The following is a 21509-nucleotide window of genomic DNA, read 5'->3' on the forward strand; positions in this document are numbered from 1 at the left end:
CTTTACCTTGACGAAAAGAAAAAAGATGTCGGGGTGCATGAGACTACCACTGATCAGAGACTGTTATGCATTTTTTGAAATAATGTGTAACCTTTAAGAACACATATTACACTTTAATGTTTTGACCAAATGTGTTTTCTTTGGTAATGTTAATTCCCTCTTTCTTGAATATAGTATAACCCAGTCCTGATTAAACCTGGCTTTATTGAGGGCTGCCATTAGGGGCAAACCTCCAGTAACTGGGAGAAACTTTCATCAAATAAAAGCCAGACCAATCTTCTCGATGATTGGTTCACAGCCTGGTCATGTTTGTTTCAGGATGGGCAAAATTGGTCAATCCAGCTGCCCCATAGGGTTAATGTGAATTTGGCTAATTTTAAAGATCTTATCAAAAACTTTTTCCCACAGATTAATATGCCCATGGAGCTAATGGCTATCCACAGAGTGTAGTATTTAAAGAACTGTTACTCAACTGTTTTGCCTCTTACAAAAATAAACAGGGTTTCTTAAAAATAAATGATTCATTGTTAGTTATTTTCTGCTGCAGTTGAATGGAGCAGTGTTTCCCAACCTTTATTGAGCCAAGGTATGTACATTTACATTAGAATAATCTCACTTAACACAACTACACAAAACACATTTTTTGTAGTTATCAAAAAAAATGATCATCACACCAAAGAAGTGAAATTGGAACATTTCACATGGCACACCTGTTGCTTTTGGTGTGCACAGTGGATGGGAATCACTGGAATAAAGAACTCTTTCACCATAATGGTCCGCTAACCAGATGCAACAAAGATAGTTTCCATTTAGTGTTCCAAATGTGCTCTTGAAGCACATGATTTACAGTGTGTGCTACTCTTACTTTTCTACTCTAATGCTCTGCCTCTATCTACTCACGTGTACACGATTCTGTCTGCACGCCACAGAATCTTGTGCCCACTTGTACCAGCATCCAGGCAATGCCTGCTGGGTTCATTTAGAATCCCTCCTGGCATGAGGCCACACAGACACATGACCTCCGCAACTTGATTTTGAAGAAAACCTTCACAAGTTCCCACACCAAAACAAAATGGCAATTCTGCTGCCCCCCGTGCATATTTGGGGTACTCAAACTTGTCAACATGCATTAGCGAGTCATTCAAGAAGACACGCATGCATAATGTTGCACTTAGAGTCCATAAGAGTTTGGCAGGTGGAAAGAAATGGCTTCATGGGTCATGTGTTGTTTGTGAGTCAGTGAACTGTGTGACAGTGAGCCTAACAGCTCCTCTGCAGGGCACGTCTCCATCTGGACCGTTCATATCAGAGCAGTGCTGTAATGACTGCGTTTAAAAATATACTTGGGATCTGAAAGAGCGAGAGAGGAGTAGTACAAAAAATAATGAAGTGGAAATATTTCCATGAGTGAAAGACAATCCGTTTAGGATTCTTGAATTCCAGACTCCCCACCGTGGCCTGAAAGCGACCAGGATGAGATCATGTGAAAGTGAAGAACAGCCATTAGGGGGTGACGTGCAGGACACGCCGCTTTGACTGACATTTCATTTGTCTTTTATCTCAAGAATGGCTAATGAAAGCACAAGTCAACTCAACATGAACCGAGTTTGGCGCTATTCTCCTCATCCATTCAAAAGGACACAATGCATCGCTACATGAGCAAGAACGTTTTGGCCAAAGTAGCAAAGGGAAAAACACGTCTAAGAGGAAAAACCTTGGCTCGAGCCAGACTCACTGCGGGGTGGCATTTGGCCTCAACCACTTGGTTAGAAAGGGCTGATTGGAGAGCAAAACAAAATACAGTAACAATATAAATAGTCCATGGTGATAGCAGTCATTGTAATTCATATAGGAGCAGCTACTAATTCTTCCAGTAGCCACTAGTTTTACAACTATTCAAAATGTCATTTGCAGTTTCACCAATGCGACATTGCAGATTACAGCCAATCAAAATGCAAATGAGCTTTCAAATATGGTAAAAGAACATTTGCCGATTTTAAGAGCGCGAGACACAGCCGACTACTGAAGATATGAAAAAGCCTGTAGTCAAAATGTACACGAGCAATATAAACATACTGAGTACATTCAAGTAAATGGGAGCAAGCCTTTCAGTATGTCCCTATTCTTCTCTTTATTCTCGCTCATGTCCTCGCTCTGTAACAACCTTTCCATTCCATACTTGTCATGCTGTCTTTTTATGGTTTAAGAAAAGTGATAAAGTATAATTACTGCATGTGCAGTCTCAAAAGCCTATACAGGTTGACCGTTTAACATTGTGGGGCTCCCATACCTCAGTGTTTAATGTGCGGGGGTGGATCATGGTCCGATCCAAGTCAGGTTTGATAGCACTGCACAGTATGCAGCAGGAGTTAGAGGGAATAGGCAAATATTTTTCCAATAAAAATACCCATTGTTTGCCATCTGAGGAAAACTTTTTATGTCGTCTAAATATACTGCTCTTGAGGTCTGCTCTTAAAAAAAATGGCAAACCCGAAGTTCTAAGTTGTTTGGACTTCTGGTTATCAACACAACCAAAATGAACTGCAGTTCGTGAACTATAATGGGTACTGCATTTGCGTTTTATTTTTTTAATCAGAAAGAAAAGGATATTAGTAGACTGGTAAAGACACTTGCTGACTGTTCACATAGATATTGCACTCGTACTAAAAGCCGAGGCTAAACAAAAACTGCCTTCAACAACTATGATATAAAAAATGATTTCTTATGCTCTGCTGCTTGAGATAAATCTTCAAATATCCAGAAATTATTGTACAATGGAAAGCAAGAACACAATTCAAATAAAAATTCAATCCAAGACTTGAAATGGAATGTGTCCCACATTGACCGCAAATACAACAATAAATAATACTGAATTCATCCAGAAGACATTTAGCTTTAGTTTGTCGAAAACAGTCAACAGGGGATCCATCATGTTGCAAGCACATGCAAAATGACTCACGCTTTATCTCTCGATGCGTGTGAAACCGTTTTGTTTACATGCACACAAAATCAGTGCATTGGGCAACATTGACAGGAAGATTTGTTGTGATTATCTGCTGACATTTCTCTTTGAGGATAACATGATATACAAATGTACTTTGGCAGGCGACGACCTACAACACTGAGAGATGAGTCCGACCACACAGCCTGCTTCGAAACCACAACACAGAAGCCTGCTTTTAGAAAATAAGAAATAACAACTCTTTCAATACTGGGCGGCACCGCTGCGTTTGTGGTTAGCGCATCTGTTTCACACTTCGGCAGCGGCAGCTCAAAGTTTGGCCCGTGTCAAGTTTGCATATTCTGCTTTTTGCATTCGTGGGTGTTCTTTGGGTACGCTGGCTTCCTTCTGTGTACATTTCAAAAACACTTCATTAAACTCCAAATTGCGAAAATGTGTAAATGCTAGGACAGGGGCCCCTTCGGAAATTATTTTAATTTCTTCTGTGACCTCGCTTGTGATTCAAAATACTTTTTTCATTCTTTAGCATAATTGCCTCATGCATCACTGGCCGAGTTGGCTCGTAGGTTTTTGATTAACACCGGCACAAATAAATTTGAACCTGCTATTTGCAGGTTGGCTTGTGTTACTTAAGAACCCTGAATATACGGTATGATTAAATATTGCTATATTGTCCACTATATGTGTGCAATCTATTGCATATGCAAATTAGTGTTAGCATTACTATAGCAGATTGAAAGACTGAGCTTTGTGGAGGTTTCAAATATATTTAAAACAGATTCTATTTTTAAATGTATTTTCAAGACACTGTATTAATATTCATCTCCTGTAAAAGGACAATATTGACTGGGCCCTGAACAATTGGCAGGTGGAGGCAAATACATGAAGTACATACGTTCCAGCAAGGCTTGAGTCACTCATGAAGCATGTGGAAGCAACATGTGAATAAAGGCGTTTTGGACAGACATGAAAGCGAGTCCAAAGGGAGGGATGAGATGTTAAAAGACAAAAAAAAGCAGTAAATTGTGACGGAGCATCATGGATGAACACAGCATGGTGGAGATCTGTTTTCCTTGTGAATCGTGTTCTCGGCATCACCAAGGATTTTTCCAACTGAGATATGTGAGAGCGAAGTGCATGTCAGCAGCTAAAACACTGTGTCAGATATTATGATGCCTGATTCAACTATTTGTGTGTGTGTGTGTGTGTGTGTGTGTGTGTGTGTGTGTGTGTGTGTGTGTGTGTGTAGGTGGGAGGGGCTAGCTGTGGGAATGTGTGTTTGTTCGCTGTTCTCTGGGTGGGACCTCATGTCTGGCAGAGATGATAAATATTTTTCTCCTAAAAACACCAAGGCACAATAATACATTGTCTGACCTCCAACATCTCCACAAAGATGAGTACTGTTCACGTGAGATCACGTTTTATGGACCACGAAGAAACGGGCGTGTTTAGTTTTTCGCAGATCAACATCTGCCAAAGAGCTGCAGGGATGTGAAAGTCTTTTTCGCTCATTTCATTTCCCACGTGGAATTTCTGAACACTGTACATGGTAATGACAAACCCGTATAGCCTAATAATCAAGGTATGCTCCAGGTGTCAAGCCACATTAACATCGCCCCCACCCAGCAAGCAGCAAACACATCTGTCTATCTGCATTAATGTCCACGTGTAACCTCGGGCTTATTTGTCCAGGCTGCACCTGACTTTTTCTGTCCACATGTTGAGCTGAGTACAACTGGAATGGAATTATCCGTTGGACGAGAATGTCGTTCCACTGCTATATTGCCTGTCATATTAACATAATGATAGCAAATCATTCTGACTGCCCTTAGTGGTATCTTTTTCAATAATACTGTGGCGCCTTGAGTGTAATTTGTTGCATGACCACACTCACAACGTAATACTCTTGTATCTCAAATCATCTTTCTCCATTGAAATGAATGGAAACAACATTAATCTGTTCCATAAGGTCTTAAAAACAACACTTGATAATAACAAAATTAAATGGTATTTAAAAGAAGTAAAACATTTTGCCACACTCTCTTCTGTAATTGTGCTGCTCATTCGACTGTGGGTGGCTATTCTTTCTGTTACATTCGTACTATAAATTAACAGGTGACTCTGGCCTATTTATGTTAAGATTTTTTCCACTAATGTTCATCTACTTTTCTCTCTCCATCGAATAATGTTCACTGGGCTGTGAACTAATAGATAGAGTGCAGAAAACCTCTTGGTTGCTTTTGCAGCTACAGTGTAAGAGTAAAAGAGCGACAAACCCAGGGGAAATGTTGCTCCCAGAGTCTGGTTCTTCCTTAACCCAGACCAGACCCACTTCACCTCACAGTCAGGCATCAACTAAGTCTAGGATAATCTATCAAAGTGTGCACCACACCTTCATATTGCTCTTTTGGGAATGACACATAATACTTGATGCATTAAATATTTTGACCAGTTGTTTAATTTATTGCAGCAGGTATAAGAATATGTCTACCGAATCCCGAGAGAAAGTGGATGTGTTTAAATTGTGTGTGTGTGTGTTTGTGTAAGTGTGTGTGTATGTGCACGCATACGTACATGTGTGCATTCCAACATGAGTGTGCACAGAAGGGAGTACATTGTGTCAAAATAAATGTATTTACCACAAAATACTGTTTCCTCTTGCTCTTTTTGGACCACCAGGACATTCATTCAGATCTGGGTCGACCAAGCTCACCATTATAACCATGTGCACCAATACATGACAAGATCTCTGTCGCGACAGACATTATAACAATACTTACATGCATATATTCTTTATCTTCTGAGAAAACAACATATTATCAAAGTTCCCACGGTTTCATACAGTCGCTGTGAAAATCTTCTTCGTTTGTGTCTACCTGGAACTGACTACTGGCATTTCCATTCATTTAAATTTTCATATTCTTAAGGCTGATATTACATCTAATTTAAGGTTTACCTTGTATTGTGTAAGATGGCAGATCTCATTAAAACCGAGTGGAAGGAACCACCTCATTGATTAAATGACACATCAGTGGTATCATGCACAAGGTTTTTGCTTCCATAATGATTGTGGCATGGATCACTATCAAACAAACTTGATTTTTAAAACATTTTTTTTTTAGGTTGATCAGGTTATTGGATTACAGGAAAACCACAGAAATGGTCCCAGAGAAGGCGTAAAGGGAATTCTGTTGCAGTTTTCCATTCCAGAGAGCAGCATAAACATGGCTAATCTGTAATTGTTTCTCTTCCCGTGCATGCCCCTTTCCTCCACCCACTGTCACCAGATTCAAGGGCAAGGTCACCATGGGTCACCACGTGTCTGGGATCTTGCCCTGCTGAATGCCCTTCTCATTCATGTAGTGTGTCCTCACAGCTATTCACTGTTCTGAAATTCCACAGTGATTGACAATTGGGTGCTGTGAACGTCGACGGCATTGTAATGCGTGTCAGCGAGGAAAATGCGTAAAGAAGACATTGTTGGATGAGCAGTAGTGGGGAGTGTCAGCTCAGGGAAACACAAACAGTGAGGAAAGAAGAGAAGGGAGGAGGAATGCAGAGGAATGTTTTGTGATGTACAGATTCCTGAGATCACATGTAGCTGTAAGCATTGGCTGCATGTGTGAAAGAGCTCTTTGTCCACAGCTCAGGTTCTTGGGTTCAGCTAATCAAATGGATTAGAGACGGCTTTGAAAGTCCACCCATCGGAATTGGCCATCCGCAGAAAAACAAACACACCGCAGCAGGCCACTTTCACTAAGGTGCACTTTTGTATTTTGTGTTTGTATCTGTGTGCAGATAAGTGGCTGCATACCAGTGCATTGGACTGTTTTCAATTTTGTGTGAAAACTTCAAATTCATACATGTCTAATCTCCTGACAGACTAAAATGTTGCTCCCAAAGAAAAGGAATGAGTCAACTGCTTCTTATCTACTACAATTTGGCCCTTTCACAATTATGGAATATGGATGACAATATAAGCATATCACTGGAAAGGTTCCTGTGATCGAACTATCAACTATTAATGTAAGCAACCTCTACCATAACAAAATCTCTTAACCACAAGACAAAATGTATCATGGATTGATGAAATCAAAGTTTTTGGGCATAATTCAAAAGGCATATTTGATGCTAATCCTGTGATTGGAATCTTAAAATGGGAGCTGGTTTGTTATAGATCACATGCGTCAAGGTCAGTAAAATAGTGGTCCAGCCGTGATGCTAAGGTGTCAGCAGACGGCAGGATGGTGGTTTCTATTGCTGCAATAATTTAAATTTGCCTCCTCAGGTTCTGTAGCATCTGACCATTTCTTTCTCATTTAAAATCATTTGAGATTTTTTGTTTATATTTGTGGCTTGAAAGAAAATTTGAATTCTGATTTTTAGAAAAAATATTCTGTTTTCTTCAATGAAAATCATCTTTTAATTATATAACCTTGAGCATGTGACTCGGCTTTTAAATGATCGAGCAGGAGGAAGAAATCATAAATAACTGCGGACAGTCGGTTGACAAGTTTGATTTATAAATTATACCGTACCACCAAAACACAATGGGTCCAATATAGCATTAACACCATGTCTGCACAAATGTAACCTACGCAAATAACTGCGACTTTAGAATTAGCGAAAGATCATTGCAGAAACTTCCTATTTGCTGTTTTTTTGAAAACAGCCAAAATATGAAGTCGTTTAACTGTGATGTATGTGAACCACTCAGCTCTAACAATACAGTGTCTGTTATTTTAGGCCAGGACTCGGGGAAATCTGCAGATAAGTAGCATTTTGTTACAAGTCCACAGTGATTCAAAAGGTCAGAGCATAATGATGTGAGCTGAAGAAGTGTCTGGCTTATCAGTGAGGATGCAGACAGGAACAGCGCTTGCGATCTGAGTTTGGGTTTCCTCGTGTTCCCAAACTTATAAACATATGGTCCTACCACTCCATCTCCCCCTGGGCATGCATGTGTTTGTATTTCCATCCCTCTGTGTTGACGAGTTTCCACTGAGCTTTTGCTCGGTTCAAACTGCATGGCTCCTGTGCTCATGAAATTCCAATTTGTTCTCAGTGATGCTTTGACTGTCATTGCTTGTGAATGCTGGTACCCACCAAGTCAAAACTAAGTGACAACTTTAGGAGACGCCTCGAGACATGGAGGACATCAACACCATCAAGCCTTGAGTCGACATTTTTCCTTCTGAAGCTAAATCTGTCAAGTCCTTTCACAAAACTCATAATTAACAAACATGGCTTATCCCAGTGATGACATTTAATTGCTCCTCAATCTTAAAGAAGTTTTATTTCTGTATATTGTTTGCATCACATCAAACAAGCTAGGAAAGATTAAACCTAAACTTCTAATCCTAGAATTGCCCGTGGATTTCATTGCGATAGCTGAGATAGGCTCCAGCACGCCCGTGACCCTCGCAAAGCTATGCGGTATGGAAGAGGGATGGATGGATGGTCATCAGTGAAGAATTTTAAGCTGCACCGAGATGTATGCAAAGTGCTATAAAAATAGAGAGAGATTTACAGACTGAGAGGATGACTGACAAAGTGACCCCGTTGTGGTCCACACATGTAAAAGCATACATCCAAATATTTTGTGACATGTGAGTAGTGTCTGGCTGTCTCCTTTCAAACATAAAAGTGAAATAAAATACTGTTGGCACGAGCTCATGTCACAGAATAATGGAGGTAAAGTTTTGCGTCTGCGTGCGCTTTGCATTGTGGATTGCTTTCGTGGCTGCGTCTAATTACAGAACCGTAACTCCACTGAGTTTTGCACAATTGGATTGTTTGTGGCGGAATACAACGTATTGCTTAATGCTGTGTTTTGTTCAAACATGCGATGCACAATCTGTTTAATGAAACCCTGCGGGCTCCACAGGATTGGCCTTTCGCCTGTTCTCACTTTCACTTTATGTGCGCGGGGATAATTGCAGCAGGGATATTTAACGTGTCACCTCGATATCGTCGAGTGTTTACTTGCAAGTGTATCTGGACAGCAGATGTGAACATTGGTTGGTGGGGCTTTATTTGTACGACTTTGCAATGTCAATCAATCTGACTGAATGCAGAGCTCAGGGTATCCATGAAACCGTTTTCAAAACAAATCAATAATCACTTCCTTAGTCCAGCCGTCGAAATTCAAATGCTGTGGGTTTATTTTGGGAGCCAATCAGAGGGACAGCCCAAGGTTAGGTGTTTTGAGGACAAAGTTTGGGAAAGCAGATATAGATGGTTTGGACACATCCAGAGGAAATTGGTAGAGGGGTGATAAGGATGGAGCCGCCAGGCAAGCGAGAGACAGAGAGAGAGAGAAGGTTGAAAGATGTCGTGAGGGAAGATACGAGCGCAATTGGTGTTAGCAGACAAGCCAGAAGGAAAAGAAAATGACTTTAATACAACTGGTCATTTATATTCAACACAGTTAAGTAAATTTGTTCTCATGCAGGTACAGTATTACTTAGCGCCTTACTCTCCTGCTATGCTACACCTTTCAGATACACTCTGACAAATCCACAAAACGCGCATCTTCCTCAAGTTGTCCTGCAGACATGAACTCAATTTTCCCACACACGCACACACCAACACAAGCAATAAGTGCTGAGATTTCGGGGACTTTGGAGGCGCCAGATGGGACAATTTGCAGTAATTGAGGTAATCTGTGGAGAGATTCAGAGATGATGATACAGCTTTGTTGGTGAGAACAAAAACCCTATTATCAGCGCTGATACATTTGATGTGGATTGTACTCCCGATAGACTTTTCTGAATTTATGATATTCTCAACCATCACTGTCTTCATTTGTTTTCATTACACACTGGAAAAAAACGATCAGTCGTGAATCCTGTGGCTATTCTACACATCTTCTGTTACAAATTCGACCGACCAATCGGCTTGGATAGTATGTTTCTTGTTGCTGTGTGGCTGGCGTCCCTCTGCGCCCTGTGTCTTCCGGGGCCTTGAAGCTGCCAGCTGGCATCGTTGAGGGAACTGGGACAGCTGGACCTTGACCGGCTCGGATTAAAGCAAACCACTCACTATCATCAGTAGCCAATCAAGACAATGGTTTTTACTTTCAAACCACTCCAAAATGCTTCCAAGTTCCCAGCCACTAGTCCAGTTGGTGGCTCATACTTGGGCATGAAATAAAAAAATGAAAAGTCCTCAAGCTCATTCCACCGACTGTCCTCTCTCAAATACGTACGGGGCGGGGATGCAGTTGCATCATTTACCTGCTCATGTTTCTTTTGCCATCCTGCTGCGATTCTGAGAAAGACCAAGAGGCAGGAGCTGAATGTTGACGCAATGTGCTGAGAGGCTAAACACTTTCCAAACAAACAAGGATCAAATAAGTAAACAAATCTGCATTCAATATAATGTCTTTCTCTGTCTCTCCACCCCTTGGTGTCCTTTAGAGGGAAATTTGCTAATGTAATATTGGAAATATCATGATGGGAAAGCGTCAGCTGCTAGCCAAAGTTCATTCAGATGTCTCATGGAAATCCAAGTCAGATGTGTTTACATGCTCATTCAGCAACACTTGGCTCTGTTCCTTGCATTTGGGAGCACTTTGGGAGCAATTTGAATATGAATCCTTTATCTGTATTTTTCCCTCTGTTTATACCTTCCTCCTACAGATGTAGTGCAGACACTTTCATTTAAAAACTAACGCTATTATTGGAGTGCATTAAAAGGCCATTGCACAGCTATTATTTTTGCTATTAAGAACATATTTCAGTATAATTTATCTAATAAAGATTATGTCAGTTTATTTCATATTAAATTATTCATTCTTCTCCTATTATTATTATTGTTATTATTATTATTTGTGTCTGCTGATTGGCTGCCTCATTTGTAACAACTAAGGTTTGTTGCCCAATAAAAGGTTAAACACAATTCCAGAGTGATTCATTTGTTTCAACAAACACAGCTGCAACGGTGGTGCCCCCGCGCCCCCCACACACATACACGCACATACACAAACCCACCATTACAACTCATCTACTGCCAGCATAACCGAATCAAACCTTGGTTTTGAAGTCGTCAGTGGCAAGACTCCATGAGGTTTGGTACCGACTGAGTCACATACACAATCTAAGAGCAAGCTAAAGCCTTCTGGAATTTCACTCACAGACTACAGCAACCACCCTGAACATTTACAATTGACATATTTGTTTGATTTATTTAACTCTCGTTTATCCAGGTAAGGTAATTGAGAGCAGATTCTCAACTCCATTACCGACGTTAGATCTCATATACAAACTTTGACAGTAAATTTGTTGTTGACTCGTATTATTCTGCTCCAAAATCAGCCTTTTCTCAAACTCACTCATAATAAGATGGTTAATAGGAAATTAGTCATAGGTAGGTGTATTTATGGGCTGGAATGCGACACCATACATGCGCCGAGAGTGCTTTTTTTTTCAAATTCAAACCCTTTGTAAGCCTTTTTTTAAAGGGTTATGTTATGGAAATATTGCAACAGTATTTGGGATCATACTTTGAGTTATATTAGGGTTTAAACTATTATCATTGAGGACTTTTCCGTATTTGCTTTGTGGCTTGGTCCCAAATGAATAATAGCAATAGTTGTGATTATGTATTTTTCTCTCTGAATTGTTCTGGTTCCTCTACCTTGTTATCCCTCAGAGGACCGTGCCTAATTTTTAACATCTCTGCTTTTCATTGTTTTTATGAGACCCGCAATACATTCCTGAGCGTGTTGCGTCTTACAGTCTCACAATTTTCTAAATTTAACTGCCTGGCAAGGGCTCACCCTGGCACCCCCTTGACACTTTCTGTTTCTTCAATCATGAAGCGTGAGGCACTAATTATGAGGTGATAAGTATTAGGTCGATAAAGGCTGCGCTGCTTGTGGTTGGGACAGTCCGGGCCTGCACCCTATGGAGTCCATAGTACTTGAAAAGCCTGCTTCTTAATAAGCGCAGAGAGACTCAATGTTTTCTACAGATTCTAGCAAAACAAAATAAAACAAAACAACAGTTGAGTTTTTTTTATAATCCATAAATATGGAGAGATTATCCATGAAAAGTAAAGCAACACACCACATGAAAGAGTTGAACACTGCACAAAGAGAAAGTTGTGTTTGTGGTGAGCATAGCTTAGCCCAAACCAAATAATGAGCGTGGTGAGTATGCATGAGCTTGTTTCTCAAAACATTGCGTTTCGCTTTTCAAGTACTCGCATGTGTTTGTGGTGCGGCTGGAGTGAGCTGCTACAGAGGAATTGAGGAAACGCAAAGGAACGGAGCCCGGTAGAAGCCAACAATATTCTGTGGTGAACCTGAACTGCTTGTTGGTACGGACATCTGTTGATAATTTTTCAAAAGTGTGTTGGGAACAGAGAAGAGTATGTTTCATTGTTGTAACAGAAGCTGCTTTGTGCTTTGTCTAATTTATCGTCATGATGTTCTGTTAGCTCACAGATCCCACGATGAGAGCGCATTATGATAATATCAACCAGCCAGCTTGTGTGATTACGTCCTCGAAAGTATATTTTATGCATGGGTGGACACACAAACAAATAGTAATCCCTCTTAGAGTAATACCGATAATGCTCCAGGGATGTCCTGTGACCATTTGAACTGGCTGTTGGAGGCTTAGTATCTAGTACAAAAGCCTTTTACATGAGGATATGACATTTGTTTGACTTTTTAAGTTTATCCCCGTGTAAGCAAACTGAGTAGTATGCAGTAGTGGTTAATCCGCACCCTCAATCCAAATCCAAAATATTTATCGTTGTCTTTTGCCAAATAGTGATTAAATAAACACTACTTCTAGCTGTCAGCATCAATCTATTCAAAATAACATTGCAGAGGTTTGGATCTATTTTTCTTGAAGTTGAAAGGTTCAGTCAAGTGATTTTCAAGAGGCAGCCATTTCGACTCAATGTCGTCATGCAGCGCTTTGTGGGCTGTTGAAGTCGACCCGAAAGAGAGAAAGTATTTATGAATGGCATTCCACTATCAGTGTTGTGAAAGCGGAGCCTCTCTTTGCTGCATGACCCAGAACGAAAAGCACGAATGAAAGAGATTGAAAAAAAAGATCGCAAAATGAGGGGAAGAAGGTGAAGGAATGTTGCGAATGGTTTTGGGAGGGGACGAGAAACTTCGGATAGGTTTGCAAGTGATAGCTTCAGATGCATCACTGATTCCATTCTTCACTTTCTCCATACAATTCTGCCATTCAGAGACCTTTTCTTGTTGTTTCTTTGACTTAAATCCGAATTAAAAGTTCAAAAACAGTCGTTTCTCAGTGAGGTTGGTATAGACGGTGACTATTTGCGTGTCTGGGAAGCGAGCTCTGTTTTCAATAAACACTGAGCAAAATGTGAATCAGCACACAAATTGTAGGCATCAGCATCTTTCGCCTGTCACATGTGTTAACATTTGAAGAATACGCATAATGCTTTGGTTTAAAAACAGAAACAGGATTTCTGTTTTTATCCATACGCGCTGGTGCAATGCTTTTATGTTTATTGGCACAGGTGCATGCCGTGGCGGCACAGTGCGCCGCTTTGAAGACGCCAGATCAGGAAGTCGAGAAAAGCGGGAGGAATTTTGATGAAAGAAAAGCCGTGGAGCAGTCAAGGGTTGACTTGCATGTTTTATCAACACCAGATGGAGTCGACATGGGATTTTAGAATCCAAAATTAAGATTTGAATACTATTTATTCTGACAGTAAACTCTTATGCATAAGCGTATGGTGAATGAATGATTTTGTGAAATTAGTTTCAACCACAAGTCTGACTTGTGTCCTGCTCTGGCCACGGTAATTACCGAGTCTAATGATGAGCTTCTAACTTGTGGTTAAATTGTGAGACGAATCAGATGTAGGGATTAAACGCTTTTTGGTTTGTGTGGTAAATGCACAGCAGAGTAATTGTAGCCAAAGCACGGCTGCATATGAAATTAGTGATGCAAAAAAAAATCCCTGATTCCATAATTATATTTCCCACAAAGTAATAAAGCAGGGAAGGATTTGGCCTCTGCACTGTATGCACTTACTGTCAATGCTATTCTTCAAATTTAAGGGGAATCTCATTGGTTTTTAAAAGACCTGAAACCCGCTGGCCAAAAATGATCAGGTCAAAGAGTTCATCTTTTTAGGCGCTCCATCATCCATTCATTTGAGAGTCACGGGCATGCCAGAGCCTATCCCTGCAGTAGGTAGGGGTCACCCTGAACTGGTCACCAGCCAATCTCAGGGTACACAGACGAACAACCATTCACACTCACAATCACACCTACGGACAATTTGGAGTGGTCAATCAGCCTATCGTGCATGTTTTTGGGATGTGGGAGAAAACCCATGCAGGCACGGGGAGAACATGCAAACTCCACACAAGGAGGGCCGGAGCTGGAATCGAACCTGCAACCCTGAACTGTGAGGCTGATGTGATACCACCGTGCAGCTCTCATCCATCAACCATCTGATTTTATCAACACTTCAGTTTCTTTTTTGTTTTTTTTCTATAGAGTGCAAAATAGTTCTGTGGCTCTCTGTTTTTATTCCTGTGGGACACAGTCCAAATAGCTGTTTGAGTATTTAAAATCACTCAGCCCTGGCCTATACTGTACCCCATTTCTCAGCTGTGTTATGCTCCAATGAATTTTCATTTGCCAGTTGCAATTTTAGCTGTAAAATACTAACTTGCTTTATGGTGGCCATTAACATTTGGAAGTCACAGCCACAGATTTGACTTAAAATGCAATGATGTCACTTCTGACTTCCATGCTTTGTATTCAGTTTCAGTTTCTCATACCCCAGCAGACACTCTAAATCGTGGTCTCAATGCTGCTGTAGTTTATGATGGCAATGGCTGCTGGCACATTTAGGGTTCTGGTTTTCTTTTATACCTTACGCCTCACCACATATGCGACCAATCCGGGCAGTTGCCACAGCAGAAAGAAACCCCTCTCCAAGATTTATGTGGTGCGGAGAAACATTTGGCCTGATTTATAGAAACTTTTTTTTAATAGAGCAGAGAATGAGCCGGTGGCATAGTGCCAATCCCAAATGTGGCAGCACATGTGAGCCATTTAGAAGATGTTTCAGTTAGGTTGGTGAAGTAGAAAGTTGTGCTTTAAGTACTCTCTGTATGCTTTTTGGAGTCAGGGAGGACTGCCACCATGAAAAAAAAACCATACTATACATACAGCAAAGTATTCCAGTTGAAGACATTCATTTAGATCTCATAAACGCTAAAAAGCCTGTAATCTGGTACAGTATGCATGTCTCACTCTTTTTCTTCTAGGCTGATGTTCTACTATGAGTTGTTGGTCATGTTTTCCAAGTCCAGACCAGTTTCATTAAAATGCACATAAATTGTTTTTTTTACACTATGACTTTCCTTAGCGGGAAAGAAAGGAGTGGTGCATTGAGATTTGAGTGACTGGACTTAACGAGCTTTTCAAGATACTGTACATTCAAACCATTCAGTGGCAGTGAACTCAGTTCAACTCATTTCACAGTAAGCCACAGTTTGACAGATGAACAAAGAGGCTTCAAGATATTTAATGCAAATCCAAGTTGAAGTTTACTGTCAAAGTAACCCTAACCAAAGAGAATTATGCGTTGTGTATTTCTATATAAGATCAAATAGATTTATTTGTTCAATGCTAATATAAACGTCATTGACATGCCAATGTTTAGCATTGATAATTATTGTTTTAAAACCTTTTGAAAACAATGGCGTAACACACGTGGTCAGATAATACAACAATATACCACCAAAAGAAGCAGCATTCAATCATGCACGTGGCATGCAAACGTCACCTCATAAACACTTGGCGGTTGTGAGCATTCCTCAAAGAACAACTCCCAGCAAGGGGCGTTGCCAGAAGCTTTTTATTGGGGCACTTTCCCCTATTATTAATCAGCTGTGCCCCAGAATCAGTTGTGGACTGGCCGGGACAGCCAAAGTGGGACAAATAAAAAAAGGAAGTTTTTCGCAGCCACCTACATTGTTTCATATCAAAAGCCCACAAACGTAAATACTGTGCATCTACAGCACATCAAAATGAAACCAGCTTATCGACACACCACTAGAGGCAGAATGAAAATGTTTTTTTTTTTTTCGACTTTTAAAAATTGTTGATCTGCTTCTCAGAAGATTCCGCCTACAGATTTGTCTTATGTCACAAATGAGCAATATTTTTATTTTACATATTTTTCATGTGTATTGTGTCCGTAATGTTGTTACACAAATGCAGCGTTGCCTTTCTATGATGTCATCCTTATGCCTCATTCTCAATACACATGACCACCCACGCTTAATCCAACTGTTACATTAGTGTATCAGTTGGCGTGACATTATACAAGTCTTGACTTTTTATTGCATTTGACAGAATTTCTGACTTCTGTGATGCATCTGCTGAGAAAATGTGTCCACGCAGAAAGCCAGCAGCGTATCATTCAAAGCAGAAACAAGACACAATAACTCATATCTGGCAGCGGATGATGCGTGACCCATCGTTTTGTCCATCTTATTGCCTTGATGTGCGCAGCCTGGCCGCTTTTTGCCCCCGCAGCGCTTTGACAATGCAGCCCAGATGAGCCCGACTTTGTCCTGCGGCATACGGCTCACAGGAAATTGGAGACTAAAAGACAGATCTTAAACTGTGAGACACAATTTGCATTTGGAGGTTCTATGTTCAGTCTATAACTGAGACCATTTCCAATTTTAGAGGGAAAAAAACCAGGTCGTTTTACAGAATGAGGCGTTGAGAAACGATTTGTGGAAAATAAACATGGTCGGCATTTTTCTCCTGTGAATTCTGGGAAAGTCATAAATGTCGCCTCCACCTCATGGTGTTTTAAAAGCTATGAAATAACATGGTGAAAATGACTTTCGTGTCTTTTTTGGAATGGCTAAGTGTTTTAATGTCCGGCCTTTATGATTATTGACCAGAGCTGCTTGTGATTGGACAAGAATCAAAGCATTGAATGTATTATTTAGCCAGGGTTTTTGGTGGCGGTTTGCGATAGACAGAAGACAGCCTGAAGATGGATTTATGCAAGACATTTTCTCTGTTGATGTGAGTGAAGTTGGCAAGAACTGAAATTCCATCACTGGATGATTTACCACTGATGCGCTTCACCGTGACATGTTGCAATAGAATCCTCACAAGCCCAAAGTCAAAAGGGAGCCTCATTTTCCCAACTCTGCCTCCGTTTTCTGCTTTAAATGTTTAATCTCATTTTAAACTCTTTGTTACTGCAACTTTGATTTATATGTTATTCATATACTGAAAACTGATTTGGACGTGGCATAAATCAAGTTGAGTGTGTCAGAGGATCTCGGGAGTCCCTCTGCAATAAATCCCACTCTCGACCATGTTTTGGTCTGTTTAACCCTAAACAGCTCGGGGTCGGGAACCGAACAGTGTTTTTGCATGCGGACCGGACATAATTGGCTGGGTGGTGTTGGGTTGTTATTGACTGAAACTTCTCAGTTTGCCAACACGGGAAAAACGGTTGGCACCGGTCAATGATTCTCTGGACATCTTATTGTAATTATGAGTAATTATTTGTGGGCGTTATGTTGGACCATGTCCGAAAGTTTGAGAAAATGATAACACCGACAACTGCGGCTATTAACAGATGGTGGAATTTTTTCTCAGCCTATAGTTGCGTCAATAGACCCGTCCCCCAGTTGGCCTTGTGAAGCACTATCGACCTCCCGGTGTGTGTGGGAAAATTATACAATGTCATTTACACAAATAAGGACACACAAATACTTCCACAAGCAGCACACAAAGTTGTAAGGGTGATTGACCTGTTTCTTTTGTTTGCGGCAGGAAAGAAAACAAACAAGCCCACAAGGCTGCTATTGTCCTTTACGCTAACCACAGATAAGATAAGGCCGAATTACCGAGAAAGTACCTGTATTTAGATTGATTTATGTTCTTTTTTTAGGGTGATAACTTCCACTGAAATAAAGTGGGACACTTGTACTAACTCTAGTTGAAGAGAGGGGCAAAGTTATTTCAGTCAGGCGTGAACATCCCAAAAAAAATGGATGCAATCGCCAAGTCTTCTTCCACTCTGCACATGGAGCCACGTGAAAAACCCTTAAACCCGTTGACCCCGAGCAGGCCAAATACTGAGGAACCCCCTTTCAAGTCTCTCCAAATATCAATAATCCTTCATCACGTGTGTCGTTTTCTGTTGCTGGAAAAGTTCCAGGGCAAATGAAGTAAAGGTGTCGACCACTTCTTTCACACATGGAGGCACTTATGTCAGTTCACACACTCTCGACGCCATCACGGGACACATCTTGCTGCAGCGTGGAGCACACATCCAGCATTGAGTTCTTATCGACTTTATCTCTATAGGATTATACTGAAACTAATGGAAACCTTGTTTTTGTTTGCGCTAGCTTTCATAATAAAGTCTTTTTGATTATTATTTTTTTTTAAATTCAACCATTTTGATGCTGCTGGTCTTTTGTTTACAAAAGTATTTTAATGCGTGAAACTGCAATAAGCTACCAAAGAGTAAAGCAAGTAACCATTTGACAAAGATGAGAAACACCGCATGCACAAAAAAGACCTCAAACAAAGAATGAAAAGGGCCATGTGTCCAATCTTACCGGGATGTAGGAGATGGCAATAGAACTTTGTGCCACAATTCAATGAATTTCAAAGATAATGAGAAACACCAGAGAATTCAAGAAAGACCTGGTAGCAAATGACAGAAATGGCAGATATGAACCTCTTTAGAAAAACGGATGTCGCAGGTGGAATGGAGCAGGTCGACCAAGTGCAGCTTGGACCAGGGTTTATTAAAGAAAACAAACTAACAGACTCGGCAAACTGACATGACTTAACAAAATAACTAGAGGACTGACCGACAGGGACGTGAAACAAAAGACGCGCAGACATTACGACAACAGTGATCCGGCGGGGCGTGAGGAGCAGACAGGACTTAAATACACGGCAGGTAACAAGAGGCAGATGAGACTGATCACACTAATCATGGGCACACAGGAGGGGAGGGGCGAGCACACAGACAGAAACCATGACAACAGACACATAGTAAAACGGCTGGGGACGAGACATGACAACGGACAGACTATTGTTGTTTCACCGTTGCAAAGTGTTTCTCTCACAGAGCCTTTTGGAGAAAATCATAGAACCAGTTTGATTTGTTTTTCATATATAAATCTGATCTGACATGGAAAAAGGATTACTGACTGACTGGTTTGATCTCAGCATCTTCTGTAGCCATGTGAATCGAGCAGCACTGTGTGGTTTACTCACCGTGTGGTTTACTCACCGTGTGGTTGCAGTCTGTCGCCTGTAGGTCTTCATTTCACACCTCCGTGCGGTTGCACACTCTTCTTCTCAAACCCATTGGCTGCCAAAAGCTTTCTGCATGTTTAACGAACAATGGCCTTCTGTTTTATACTGAATGACTTCATGTCTAATTCTGCTCGGATGTGCAGCTGCAGCAGATGAATGTTTCTGTTTATGCTTCATTAAGCACCAAAATACAACAGAACATTGAAAGGAACCACTCACATCTTTGGTCCACACTCAGTGTCCATGCAGGAGGTTGTCAGCAACTGGCATGTTGGCATAATAGTTTGAGTGCTACTGATTCTGGAGAGCACAGGCGGATTACCTTGACGGGAGTAAAAAGAAGCTGAAATGTAACATTCACATCAAGGCGCTGGAAGCAGCATAACCATGAGAAACACTAAGAAATGTTGACAATAAATGAATACAATTTCATGAAACGAATTTTGGAATTTTGGTTGTAAGCACTCTGCACCTGTTTTCCTCTGCCTGTAAATGTGCACATAAGTAGTCTGTATTCTTGTGTTTATACTTAACTGTGCCCATCTCCGTGATGGGCAAACCTGCAGCACTGAGTCATTGCCAGAGAACGCTGCGTCGTTGGCCAGTAAACTTTCCTTTAATTGCCTCACAACTGGAAACACATTTGCCGAGGAAACAAGGCCTTCACTGTGAGCGTGAGTTCATCTCAGCACACCTCGTATTTTCTGCATGCCGCTGCCCACCAGATTTGTGGTATTGACAATAAAACTCCGCCTGAGTAATTTAACCTGCAATCCCACTGTGCAGATGCCCGGAACACACGCGCACACACTTTTAAACCTCAACATCAGGTTAAGATGTCAGAAATGTTGCTGGGGAGAGTAAATATTGTGCTTCTGTGTTTCACTAGGTAAGAGCGATGCATGAGGAGCTGACGACTTACGAGCTGTTATGATCTGTTTTTTTTTTATTTTGACTTGCAACTGGTAATTTGAGATATGAGCACTGTCTGATGGCAGTGAAATACAAAAACACTCACAGGTGTAGATTCCCTATTTTCTACATTTTACTGAGTTTCTCTGTGTACTAGTAGAAAAAGTGCTAATCCTCGTTTGCATTGGCATGAGTAGATTATACTGCCCCCCGGTGGCCACGTTGGGCACATCACAAGGAGCGGTCCAATGAATTGGATTGCAGCATTAAATCATACATAATCATAATCATCATTCACAAACTTTTAAGTTCTTTGCACTCTATTCCATAATGTTATTATGTTATACTTTCATAAAGTACAATATTATTGCGTGATATTTTTCCTAATTAAAAAACAAAAACGCCATTTAATGGCATTTCACAAGATGATTTGAGATATGGGTGTTTTTTGAGCGTGGTCACGGAGTTAATTAAACTCATATCTTAAGGCACCACTATGGGATTCCAGAAAATCAAATTTGTGTGTGTTGTTTTGTGTGTGTTGTGTGTGTGTGCGCGTGTGCGCTTGCGTGTGTGTGTGTGTGTGTGTGTAATGACTGATCTGCTGTGGGTGCTGTTGCTGGTGGTTTTGCTGAGATGTAAAGCAGATGTGGAGAGTGCATGGATGCAGACTATTGAAGCCACTTGAGGAGAGCGATGCCTGTGCGTTGGATGCCGAGCGCCAGCATTGATTACAGCGCCAATGTAATTTCGTGTTGCACCAACCGCATTTGGCAAAGCGTGAATAAGTGGCTATGAGCTCATGCTTCATATGACCCCTAAATCATATAGGCCGCATAAAGCGGCTGCTGTTGGAGAACAGCGCTGTTATTTTGCTCATGTAGTTAGATCAAGTCTGTTAATACACGGCGACTGCTTAACATTTTCAATCTGTATTGAATTTCCGTTGATATAGAGATTAACGTGGAGGAATGATGATGTCAATTTGGTACTATGTCTTACAATGGCCGCTTTTGTTACAAGTCTAAAAATGATAGGTAATTCAATAACAAGACTGTCTGTATTTTTTATATTTATTTTTTGCAGGACTTTTGCAACTTTAATTTGTGCGTTTGTCTTCGTGTGTATATATCGTGTTTCAATTGAGTTATAATTTAATGAATGAAGAAATGAATGAATGGAGTATCTATCGATTGAATTTCTTTGATTGTATTTTATGTTTAAAATGTTATACATTCATTTGTATTTAATTTTGTGGTTTTCTGTGTACCACACTTAGCTTTGAGAATCAAAGTCCCTGA

The sequence above is a fragment of the Syngnathus acus genome, chromosome 2, assembly GCF_901709675.1.
Source record: "Syngnathus acus chromosome 2, fSynAcu1.2, whole genome shotgun sequence".
NCBI classification, from domain to species: Eukaryota; Metazoa; Chordata; class Actinopteri; order Syngnathiformes; family Syngnathidae; genus Syngnathus; species Syngnathus acus.